This window comes from Raphanus sativus, unplaced genomic scaffold (assembly GCF_000801105.2).
Source record: "Raphanus sativus cultivar WK10039 unplaced genomic scaffold, ASM80110v3 Scaffold0051, whole genome shotgun sequence".
Taxonomy (NCBI): Eukaryota; Viridiplantae; Streptophyta; class Magnoliopsida; order Brassicales; family Brassicaceae; genus Raphanus; species Raphanus sativus.
This window is the reverse complement of record NW_026615374.1, coordinates 40,147-54,235: the sequence shown is the minus strand read 5'-3', so window position 1 is coordinate 54,235 and position 14,089 is coordinate 40,147. Positions and strand designations below refer to the sequence as shown.

Below are 14,089 nucleotides of genomic sequence, written 5' to 3'. Positions count from 1 at the left end.
TTTGAAACTAGCAAAAACTATTTTTAATACTTTTAATGTTATTTTAAAAATCTACTTTATGTGTCGTATTCACATATGTATAAGTTATTTTTATCATCTAACATGTAAGAATTTGTATTAAAAAATATGTAAGAATTTAAATCATTTAAATAAATATAAATTTCACTTCGATGATAGGAGCTAGGTTTTATCTTAAAACTATGAGTACTAAATAAATAAAATGCACCCTCTTATAAATAAAATATTAAGTAAAAAGGTTCACAAACTTTTGAGGGTTAAAAAACCATGCATAAAGGAAAAAAACCACAACTTGTAATTAAATGTTTAAATCGTTTTAGTCCAACGCTAATCGCAAAGACTGCTCTCAGTTCTCCATCACCCTTTTGACCTCTTGTACTCTGCGACATGCCTGCACGCAAAGTATAAAAAAACAATTATTAAGTAACTTTGTTTTCTTACAAAGATTGAAATATATTTTGGTTTTTTCTGGAAATCCAAGTTAAAAATATAAGCATTGTTCATTACCTGCACTGTGGAATAAGGCAGTTGCGATTAGTGCAATGGCTTGCATGGGCACACACTCCCACCCAAATAATTTCACACCTCATACACTTACCTGAAAGTTTCTTTGGGCAATCCTTGAGATGTGTTATGAGCTCTCTACCACGCATGCACGAACGAATGGTGCAAGGCTGATTAGCTGGGGGCATACATGTAGAGATATGTGCTAGTGTCTCCAACCATATCTGCACATCTCAAAGAAAACAACATTCAACCTAAAGTAAAATCAATGAATCAATACGAAACCGGTTTTGCGTATGCACAAGTGAAAATTGACTTATTACAATTTATATAAATATAAGCTTTCAAATTGTTTTAAAGTCATTAAAGTTCTTACTAGATTATTTCTATCCTCCAAAATCTCAAAACCGTCATAAATACATATATGCACTTAAACTCATATCAATATTTCAATTGCAGATTTTGTGGACTTACCGAATAAGCTTCCTTGTGCTGTGGCCCGGATAAGTGAGATTCTAATGCCCCGTAATTTTTTTGTTGTTCCAAGCATGTCTTGCAAATTGCGTACTCGCAAGACTCCAAATCACAGGTTGCACATTCTTCTTCTTCTTCTTCGCAACAAGAACACTTAGAGATTTTAACTGACATCATCTTTACCAAAACAAACAAAATTCATTAGTTTCCGCAAGGTTTTGTAATATAAACACAATGAAACACATTAAAACATGCATGCACCTCAAACCACGAATCTCCATCACACTCACTCGAGGAAGCAACATCTATCATGAGGTAATTACCATTCCATTCCTCACTGGACGAAGACATCTCCAATAATATTTCTGTGACATCAAAACATAAATTACAAAATTATTAAATCTTCCAACGAAAAAACGGTTAAAAGAAGTCCAAAAACAAAGATGATAGATATATCATCGTTACATGTTATTAATCGGTTAAAAGACTGCCGCTCTATGTTTAGCTGAGGGATGGTGAGAAGATGGTTGTGCTTGGCAGGTAAGTAAGGTTCTAAATCATACTATAATATATAATGTATTACAATTTCCGTTTGTAACACTAACTTCCATTTCTTAAATTTAATTTACAAATTCGAATTTTCCATATTTCCAACAGTGTAGTATAATGTGAATGTGTTGAATTGGTAAACTTACGCATATCTAAACCACAAAAAAGGATTTTTTTTCAACTTCTATTTTCCCGAGTTTTTTTACAATTAATTACGGCACCTTTCTTATATTGTTTCAAAAAGTAACAATCATATTTTTATTATAGGATGATAAACTAAGCATAACATGCAGGATGAATAATTGGTTATTACTTATTAGATTACATGTGCTATTTTTTTAGTTTTTGACATATAAAAATAATATAATATAAATTATTCTAACTTTCCTATTTAATTAATTAAATTATAAAAAGAAAACTAACAAAAATATTAAAGCAAAAAAGGAATGAATATATACAATTTAGAAGTTTGAAACAGAAGAAGACAACGAAAATTTTGGAATATATATTATATTATATTATATATGTATGTGAACATTTAAAATTTATATTAAAAAGGAAAGAAATAAAACATGTACAAATTGTTTCATATAATATCATCTTCTATAGTCTATACTATATAAAAGTTGACAAATCAGAATTTTAATTATTATTTTTAATAATGTTAATATTTACAAATAAATATTAACATTTGAAAACTTACTTAAAATAGTAACTATTATAATAAAATGGAAAATCAAAGAAAATAGTAATATTCAAAATAAATATTTAGGAATAAATTCAAATTACAGTGTATACTAAAATAAAATGTTAAATTAGTGTTAAATTAGTCAAAGTAACAAAAACATCTACAAAAATTACAACGAATGAAAATGAGAAACGTATATTTCCAAAAAAATACATTAAAAAAAATTAGTTTTACATATATAAAGTGAAACCAAAAAAAGAAATATTAACATTAAACAACTTACTTAAAATGGTAACTGTTATACTAAAATGGGAAATCAAAAGCAAAAGACTATAGTCTGAAAGAAATTAAAATATTTAACTTTTATCTTTCAATTACAAAAAATAACTTGAAACGATTTATACGGAATTCATCTAATTATAATAAAATATTAAAGTTTTATTTTTCTTTCGGACGAGTGACAAATAAGTCGTCCGAGAAAAGTCAAAATTTTGACACAATTCGATCAAAAGCAAAACTAATATGCTTACTCTAAACGACTTACATAGAAGTCGTCTCAAGTATTTTCGAGATTTTTTGTTTACAAAGAAAGTTGGATGACTTCGAGATAAGCCATCTTTAGAAAACACATTTAAAAGTTAATTGCAAAATGACCTTTGCATTGACTAGAAGACTACTACCAGAAAACTTCCATGGAAGTCATGTGACAGACAAATCTGGAAAAAAAAAACTAATTTTATAGTTTCAAGTTTCAACCAATGAAATAACTTTCTGAATACCCAGAAATCTTCTCTAAACATCCAGAAGCTCAAACAAAAGTGATCCACTAAGAATCGTAAGCTTGAATGGCACTATGAACCATAAAAATTTTAGAATCAAAATCTTGGTTTTTTGAATGAATATAGAGAGAAAGTGGAGTAGATGCTGTTTTTAGTTCATAAGAAATGAAAAAGAAGAAGTATAATTCGATTTTAAGTGCATTAAAATTTTCAAATTGTTTGTTCATTGTGATTGGTGCATTGAAGGTAATTGCAATCTTGTAAATACTTGAAGATGATGAGGTTGAGAGTAAAAAAACCATTTTCAAAAAGAAAAAAATTAGTGGCATTTTCGTGAATAATATGAATTTTAGGGTGAATAGGACAAATGAAATTTTCAAAAAAATCATAGGTTAGTTTTATGTTTGATTTTAAATTTTGAGTCAATTTTGGAAATAATCCTTTTATGTAAATGACAAATTAGAAAAAACATAATTTATTAATTTAAAAAATTTATATTAAATATGTTGTAAGGAGTTATACATTAACAAAATATTTACTACTATAAAATATACTCCCTCTCTTTTTTATTGTAAATAGTTTAAGCAAAATTTATTTGTTTCAAAATATACTAGGTGTTTTCCTGCACCATGTGCAGTAAAAAAATTTAAAATATTTTTAACAGATAAATATAAATTATATTTAATTTTTATTAATATTATAATTTTTTTTTCTTATAAATATTTTAATATAAAAACAATTTTGTTTATTTTGAATTATATTTAAGAATGTGCATGTCTATATTTAAAATTATAATCTTAGGTAGATTTTTTATCTATTTATTTTAATTAAATATATTAAATAAATATGTAAAATTGCATAATTGTCAAAAATTGAAATTAAACAATATTTATAAAATCTGTAGATATATATATATATATATATATATAATAAACTAATGATTTTACTATTTAATTTAATTTTATGATTTAATTTTTTATAATTTTCTAAAAACATGTATATATTTTTGAAATATTTTTAATTTAAATGATATTTCGAAATTTGAAATGCCATAATTAAATATATTTATTTTAATGATGATTTATGAGCTATTACCATATTTTTAAAAATTCCAAAAATAAAATCGACAATAAATGTAATATATGAGTTATTACCATATTTTAAAAATTTTACCAAAATATAAATTAATATTAAATATAATTTTTCATGTCATATTAATCTATAAGACATGTCATCAATTTTAGTAGCCATGTCATATTATTTTTGTGAAAATGATTGTAGAGAAGACATGTGGAAAAATCACTTCTCAAATATAGTATAGGGGATGTAAAATTTCATAATTGGCAAAAATTAAAATTAAACAATATTTATAAAATCTGTAGATATATATAAGAAACTAATGATTTTATGATTTAATTTTTATAATTTTCTAAAAACATGTATATATTTTTGAAATATTTTTAATTTAAATGATATTTCGAAATTTGAAATGCCATAATTGAATATATTTATTTTAATGATGATCTATGAGTTATTACCATATTTTTAAAAAGTCTAAAAATATAAATCGAAAATAAATGTAATATATGAGTTATTACCATATTTTAAAAAGTTTACCAAAAATATAAATTAACATTAAATATAATTGTCCATGTCATATTAATCTATAAGACATGTTATCAATTTTATTAGCCATGTCATATTATTTTTGTAAGAATGATTGTAAAGAAGACATGTGTCAAAATCACTTCTCAAATATAGTCTAGGGAAAGTACTTTTCATACTTTTAAATAATTTCTATTTTTATTGGGTTAAGTGTGACCAATCAAATAATACTTACTTATTTATGATTGGTTTAACTATACCTAATTTATACATCCAATCTACTTTTGAAAAATAATGATTTTCTTAATATTTGTGCTTCATCTAAAACTACGTACATAAAAAAAAACAGAGGAAGTAATTAATTAGATTAAGTAGGTTGGAAAAATATATTAGCTCAAGTAGAAGATAAATCTAATAGTCCAGATTATCTTTATTAAATAAATAAAAATATTAATTAACATTAGTTAAAATTTCTTATATCTATTTTCATTATAAAATTAGCTAACAAAGGCTATTCAATATCATTTAAAACTCATAAAATATTAACGAATAAAATTTAAATATCAATTTAGACTATCAGTATATACTTAAAATTAAATAAAACAATTTCAACAATATTTGCGCAAAGGTGTGAACGATTTTTAAACAATTTTTGTGACATGGTTTTCACCCTTTCAGACATTAATACTATTAAAACAAGAGCAATATTTATCGACTATGTTTTGGACTACAAAAAAGTTATAACAGTCCAATTAAAATAAATACATTAATTATTAGGGACTAATTATCATCACATAATGTTTTTTTTTAATTTAACAAGTATCTATTAATAATGAGATATTATTCGATATGCAACTGATTCCTACATACGTGCAAAAGAAAATCGGTTTGATTAAATATTTATATAAGAAACGTTTTATGTTTTAAAAACATTTGAAAAAAATACTTAACTTTGTTTTTTTGTTTTTATTATCATTCCACATACAGAATATATTAAGAAAAAGTTTTTTAAACAATTTTAAACAAGTTAAGAGTTATGATATAAAATAAAAACATATCAAGACTTGAAATATATGTGTATTTAAATGTATAATGTGAATACTATAGATAAAATTTATTCAAAATAAACCAAAAGTAATATATAAATTTTAATAAATTATAACAAAATAAAATAATGTTAAATCACATCAACTAATTTTGTTAATATATTTATAATCCACATGATCATTTGATCTTTTTATTTTGAAAAATAATTATTTGTAACTTTGAATTAATTATATTTAACTTAATTAATATTAAATATACATCATGCCTAAAACTAAGGAGCTAACTAACTAATTTATTATTTTTAAACTAATGAATATAATTAATACAAAATTTAATAATAAATTAATTATATTTTAATTATTAATGTGATAAATAATGATATATATCTATTAATTTGTATATATACAGCTATATATTAATCCAAATGCAAAAAACTATTTCTTCAAAACCCTCACTAAATATATAAAAATATAATTCATATATTTAGAGTATTAAAATTAGATATACATCTATATATATATATGATAAAAATAGTAATAGTTTGTTACTATTAATATTTAGTATACGATGAAACATGTTATTATTGATATTTTTACGAACATAGGTTTACGGTTTATTCAAACACATGCAATATATTTATCAAATATTAACTAATTCAACAAATATATTAACACAATTATATAATAAAACACTATATTAAAACATAAATTGATGCAAGAGAGTATGTGTCAATAGTTTAATTAGTTGTAAAATATGATTATATATATAAGAAAAATATAAATAAAAATTAATATATAATACAAATATAAATCAAAATTAATGCGATTAATGAAATTAACTTTTAAATTTAACATAAGTCATAAACAAAACATCAAAAAAATCTAATAACATGTGACTAACAAAAGTAAACTTACAAAATAAATGAAAATTATATTTACAAACATAAATCAGTAAATTGTAATAGACGTATATAAATTGCTGATGCTCAAATATATTTCATTTTTAATATGCACCCTCTCAAATATTGATCCATTACGCTTACAACAAGATGAAAATTTAGTTTCACTAAAAATAGTATTAAAATTGGAACATCACTTTCATTATATATTCATCATTCATCTAAACATTCATGAATATATATTAGAATACTTTAACTATAATAATTTAAGTCAAACCGGATTGCATATTGGGTCATCTATTAGTTCAACCGATAGTCAGATCCTAGGTATTAGCTGTTATTATGGGTTTTATAGGAACTTTAAATACTTTTTTTATTAAAAACTAAACCGGATTATATATGAGACCACAAAATTTATCGTTTAATAGCGGGTCGGGACGGATTTGAGCATACTATAAAACTAAATTAAAATATATATTAAATTTGAAAATTAATAAATAGCTATACTTTTTTTAAAAAAAATATTGCCACTACTGCACGGCTGCACCTAGTTCATCCAATATTTTAGTAGAAGGAACTATACTTTCCTTTTTTTTTAACTATACTTTCCTTTTCGGTCTGTAAATGAAATTTATATAAACTTTGAGACCTCTAAAAAGAGAAGCTTCTTCATAAACTGAACTGAAAATTCTGTATCTGGTATACATGTGTGAATCCGATCATCAACAGCTCAAACCAAAAAAAATCATCAAAGATTCTCGGGAACCTTTTTCACACCAAATTTACTTCTTGAGGTTTCTAAACACACACACATTGTGCCTCTGCTTAAGCTATGGGGACAAGAAGAAAAAAATGGGTTTGGTTCTTTCCTTCTGATAATCACAGCCTCTTACACCCGAATACACAGATCCTAAAGTCACATAAAAAACCGAAAACAATTTTACAATCAGTATATTGCACAAGATATTAAACGCAGCAGACTGTTGTTTTCCGGGATGCTGACTAGTAAATTTCAGGGAAACAGAATACATGACATTGTAACTGACTAGTAAACATAATATTTTGAAACAACATTTTGGTGAACATGCTTACATGCATCGAAGTTTACAATTGAGAAACTATACATCATTTGAAACAAACATACGAGACAAAGATAGTAAATAATACAAGATCTTGACATGACTCTCCAGAAACGATCCACACCGCTCACACATTGTTCTCATCCTTCAAGAATGCCACTAGCTTTGGAGTTTGAACATCATCACCCACACGAAGACAAGCATCAAGTATATCAAGCTCACTCTTGACCTTTGGGTCCAAGTAAGTGATCGCTTGCAGCGCCAAGTCCCTTGTCGGAGAAAGTCTAAATGAGCTTCAAAGATCTCTTCCCTTGACATGGATATACGAGACACTGAAAGTAAATCATACAAAAAAAACATTATTTTGGAAACAAGATAGAAGAATGTACAGAGCACAAGGACAAGTTAAAGTTACCCCATATGGTATAGACCATCAGATGATATAACTACAAAGGTTTCAGCTTTTATTTTGATGCTAGAGAAAACATAGTTATCAAAACAAAAACAAAAGTAAAAACTAAGCAAAATACAAGAAAATTAGATAATAAATGAATTTAAAATAAAATATCATGAAACAAATATGATGTAAATAGATTAAACAGAATAAATACAAATAATTATTATTAATTAACTGATTACTTCAAATATAGAAGTAAAATATATTTGGTCAACTATTTAAGTAAAGTATGGAGAGAACAAAACAAAACAAAACAAAAGTAAAAACAAAGCAAAATACAAAGAAATTAGATAATAGATGAATTAAAAATACAAAATATCATAAAATAAATATGATGCAAACATCTCTAGAATTAAGTTTCTCATGAAGGGATTGCCACTCAGTGCAAGCAGTTCCAATAATATACACTGAGTGCCAATGAAATGAAGAAGCATATTATATAACAAAACAGAAAGAAAGGAAATCTACCAAACCGGCACCCGAAACATGAGACAACACAAGCACGCATGAGATCAGACGGACGTAAAAGTGAAAAGATTTTAAAGTCCAGTGCTTATATACCTGTAAACTTCATTATCTAGGAAAAATAGAAACTAATTAGTTAACCAATAAAATCTGAGGCGAACCCATACACATTTAACACAAACGATGTAACAATACATGTGCTATTGACTTCTTTGAAGGAAGAGATGATGATTTTCGATGGATTTCTTTCTCTGTTTTGAGAAATCAAAAATGATTATATAAGTATATATATATTCTATAGTTTAGAAATTGCAGAAGGAAAAAATATTCGAAGAGGATAAGGATTTAAGGAGATTGAAATTTTTAGAAGGAAATATTGAGATTTTCTGGATATTGAGAACCGGATTTAAATTTGAAAGAGAGGGAAATGGGAAAGATTAGAGCTAAGGTTATTAGTTCGGATATGAGATACTCCTGATTGGATTATTAGTTGTAACCCAACCCGGTATGAAACCCATTGTACAAATAATCAAAGCCATTCGAATATTCAGATTTCAAAAAAACGTTAGGCACTAAGCGGACAATGATTCAACCCATAATGCCTAAAATGACTAATAAAATGTCTAAACTATTAGTTAAACGATTTAGACGTTTATAAATTGTAAAAATATTCTATATATTCTATATATTAAATATCATTATTCACAAATGATAAAATTTATATTATTTATTGCTTAAATACCGCTTATATGACCACCTAAAACTTTTTTTAGAACACTGCGGTATTAGACTAGATTTGAACCCGGATCAAGTTCATCGGTGAAAATTTGATTTGGGTTAGTGGGTCCGGATTATTTTCCCTGGCCTACTAGTCCAAAGCATTGAAATGAGCAGCATCACAATGCTTCTTCCTGACATAGCTTGAATACAATGAATTTTGTCTATTATGAACACCGTCGCTTGTTTGGAGATTTAGTGATACAAAGAGATCTTGGAAGATGGTGAAATATATTTGATTTTAATAGAAAGTTGAAAAAGGTTTCACATGTTATGTGAAAACATTTGAAAGGAATCTATAACATGTGCTTGAAAAGTAAGACATCAAATGCTATACCTCAGTAGATAGATTTACTATCCAAACAAAAACAAATAAATCCTCTTGAGATTCACAAAACAATGTCACCGAACATGAAGCGCACATAACGTGCTCCATAGATTGGAGAGACGGGTAGGCTAGAATCTAACAAAACAATGTAAGGACATATAATTTAGGTCTAAAATCAGTAAACAAACACATAAGGAAGATCAAGAAATAAAAAGAGACTTACAAGTTGGTTCTAGATGTATTTTGATGCTACCAACAAGAGACAACTCAGTCAGCTTATACATAAGCCATTCCGTTCCCTCCAATAGATCACTTCGTCCTCTGCTCATCCAAGGACCCATCAGCATATAGTCATGGACGGTGTTTTGAGATGTTGTCATATACATCATCATGATGATGAGATGCTGTCTTTACTGCCTCAGGAGGCAGTTAGTTCTAGGAGCATACTTGAGTGCTCTAATCAGCAATGCGTAGTCAGGGTGATCGTTGGTGAAATTGAGTCTGGTGTTAGCTACATCTACCATCTCTAGAACTAAGTCTCTCATGAACGAATTGCCACTCACTGCAAAGAAGTTCCAGTAATAGACTGACTGAGCTATGAACAAGCATTTCATATAACAAAAAAAATCTTTTGACATCCACATATCACAAACATAGCTCTCATTCTTTTAATCCAAGGTAAAAGGTTTCAGCTTTTACTTCGATGCTAGAGAAAACATAGTTATCCAAACAAAAACAAAAGTAAAAACTAAGTAAAATACAAGGAAATGAGATAATAAATGAATTTAAAAATAAAATATCATGAAACAAATATGATTTAAATAGATTAAACAAATTAAATACAAATAACTATTATTATAAGTAAAATATATTTGGTCAACTATTTAAATAAAGTATGGAAAGAACGAAACAAAAATAAAAGTAAAAACTCAGCAAAATAGAAAGAAATTAAATAATAAATGAATTAAAAATACAAAAATATCTCTATAATATTATTTGAGAAGTCAGTTTCATATTACAATAATACCCTTAATGAATTTAAAATATTGCATGTAAATATTATAATTGATATTTTATTAGCTTTCTTTTTAAAATTTTAAAATAACATATTTACTAAAAAGGGAACATTTATAGAGTTAAGAAAACAAAAACATTTGTATATATAATATGATTTCATTAAAAAGGAAACTTCACAAAATAGTAATATTAAATTTTAAAATATTTAAAATAACATAAAAATACTTTTGAAGTAATAAAATATTTCTTAGATGAAAATTTTATAGTTATATATAATGTGATTTCAAAAAAAAACAATTCACACAGATAATCTTGATATTTTTAAAAAATATTATTTCTTTTAAAGATAATTTTAAAAATTCAAAAAATATATTTTCAAAGTAATAGAAATATGTTTTTATATATCTATCGTTTTCTTAGATGGTTACATAAAATAATTAAGTAACATAATTGGTACATGTTTAATTGACTAGAAATAGTTTATAATTAGTATTGAAATGTTCTATTTATTTTTCATATATTTAGATGACTATGATATCTTTCAATTCCAGCAAAAAATATCAATAAATTATATTTTAATAATATAATATGATTTTTCAAATACAATCACAATATTTTTACTGCTTATTTTTAAGAGATATTAAAAACTAAGAAAAAATTAACAATAAACATCTTTTGGTCAAATAATTACAAAATATTTAAAATAACATAACACTATATACTTTAACGAGGAAAATATATTATATTTATAATTATTAAATAAATTTGTTTTCTTTTGTTTTAATTTTTGTGGAACTTAAAGAAATCATAATCAAAATGCCAAAGCAAAACTGAATTCTCATTTTTAAGATTATTTAAAATAAATTTCATGAGCTTCCAAAATGGATTAGTTAAATATTTAGAATTTATTAAATATTTTAACTATTGTAAATATTTATATGTGTTCATGAGCTTCCAAAATGTATTAGTTACTTATGTTGTAATTTCCTATTGATCATCATTTATTTTTTAATATTTTTTAACAACCAATGTATAATTTGATAAATATTATGAAAATACATGCACATTTAAACGATAAATAAAATTAATGTCATCTAACTCAATATACTCATAAATTTAACCGCAATAAAATTTTATAATTTAATAATAATAATAATAATAATTTATTTTTAAATATAAATCAGAGGATAAATCAAAACATATTAACAAATGAAAATGAAATATTAATCAACTGTTACAATTTAGTTCTTTTGTCAAAATTTATATATATGCAGGAGACTTCAGAATATTATCTTTATATTAAATTATGTACTTTGGAATGAGACACTTTAATTTACTTTTTATTTCAATCTAAGCACAATATATCTTAAGATATACATAATATTCCTAAAATATATTTTTATATCTAAGACAATAACCAACCTAAATACAAATAAGAAAATTAATTAAAATTTTGATATATTTAGAATAAAAAATATTATAGTTATATTTATAAAAATAGATACAATCCAGTAAATCCAAATGATGACTAAATGAACTCTAAAACAACAAAACCGACTAGATATAATATATTTAAAATCATATGTCTAATTAAATTAATATAATATACTAATATAAATTATCCATAAAATTATAAATTAATAATATTTAAAATAAATATAAATCATTTATTATAATATATTTAGCTTATAAATATTTATATCCGTGCATGACCACGGAAAAATCACTTAGTCATAAAATAAATATGATGCAAACATCTCTAGAACTAAGTCTCTCATGAAGGGATTGCCACTCAGTGCAAGCAGTTCCACTAATACAGTGATTGAGTGTCAATGATATGAAGAAGCATATTATATAACAAAACAGAAAGAAAAGAAATCTACCAAATCGGCACCAGGAACGTGAGATAAAACAAGCACGCATGAGATCAGACAGACCTAAAAATGAAAAAGATTTTAAAGTCCAGTGCTTATATACCTGTGAACTTCATTATCTAGGGAAAATACAAACTAACAAGTTAACTAATAAAAGCTGAGGCGAACCAATACACATTTAACACAAACGATGTCAGAATACATGTGCTATTGACTTCTTTGAGGGAAGAGATGACGATTTTCGATGGATTTCTTTTTCTGTTTGAGCAGTCGAAAAATGATTATATAAGTACATATATTCTAGAGTTTAGAAATTGCAGAAGGAAAAAAGATTTGAAGAGGATAAAGATTAAAGGAGATTGAAATTTTTAGAAGGAAAGGTTGAGATTTTCTGGATATTGAGCACCAGATTTAAGTTTGAAAGAGAGAAAATGGGAAATGTTATAGCTTTATGGTTATTAGTTCGGATATGAGTACTCCTGATTGGACTATTAGTTGTAACCCTACCCGGTGCGAAACCCATTGTACAAACAATCAAAGCCATTCGAATATTCAGAGTTCAAAAAATATTAGGCACTAAGCCGACAATGACTCAATGCATAATGCCTAAAACAATTAAGAAGATGTCTAAACTATTGGTTAAACGATTTGGACTTTAATAAATTATAACAATATTCTAAAAATATATTATATTTTGAGGAGCTCCAGTTGTTCTTCCTCTGAGTCCAGCAAACGTAGTTCCATTCACCCGAGTTCCCTATCACTTCCTGCACCCATTTGTTACATCATTATCATCTCTGAGAAGAAGAGATTGATTGGTTGATGATGTTGGCAAAAGGGACTGTAAGTTAAAAATCACGTTTTCATTATTGGACGGTGAAAAGAAAGTGGTTAAATGGAGACATGTGAAAACAAAGTCAAAAAGAAAGGCTTGGTGATTTTGTCAACAACTACTTCTCACCAACCTGTCAAGCTCTTCCTATAAATACGTGATGCATCTTGTTATTGCTCTTCATCCCAAAACAAAAACAAAGAGAGAACAAGAGAAGAAAAGAGTTCGTGGAGAAGAAAAGAAAATAATTTTTTTTTTTCACAAAAAAAATTCTTTAAGAAATTAATAGTAATTTCTTGAGTGTATTTGGGATCGGGTGTGAGTTGAGAGCTTGTAAAAATTTCCCAAATTGAAAATAAAAGATCTGTAGCAGGTCCGGAGACGTAGGCAAAAGTTGGCCGAACTCCGTTAACAAATTGTGTGTGTGTTTTCCCGTTCCCATAAATTTCGGTTTCCCGCAAAATTTGACCGTATATTTCCTAACAACTGGTATCAGAGCCTGAGTTACGGTGATCGGTCAAATTTTTGCAGAATTACTATTCACGTGAACAGTAAATTCGTGAATAGTGAATTTTGTCGGTAACATCGGTTTGTCGACGGAGGTGTTTTAATACACGGTGGTTCCAGAAACGATGGGAGGCGAAGACGGTTCGACGCACAGTATCGGGAAGTTTGACGGTACAGATTATGCATTTTGG

General features: G+C 26.0%; 1 long non-coding RNA gene across 1 annotated transcript; it reads right to left on the bottom strand.

Moving 5' to 3' along the window:
• Nucleotides 1-329: 329 nt before the first annotated feature.
• LOC130500867 (uncharacterized) lies at nt 330-1,169 on the bottom strand. Its single transcript, XR_008939382.1, has 3 exons — nt 997-1,169; nt 526-746; nt 330-409 (listed from the first exon to the last, which is right to left on the bottom strand). It is a non-coding gene; the product is annotated as an uncharacterized LOC130500867 (long non-coding RNA).
• Nucleotides 1,170-14,089: the final 12,920 nt, after the last annotated feature.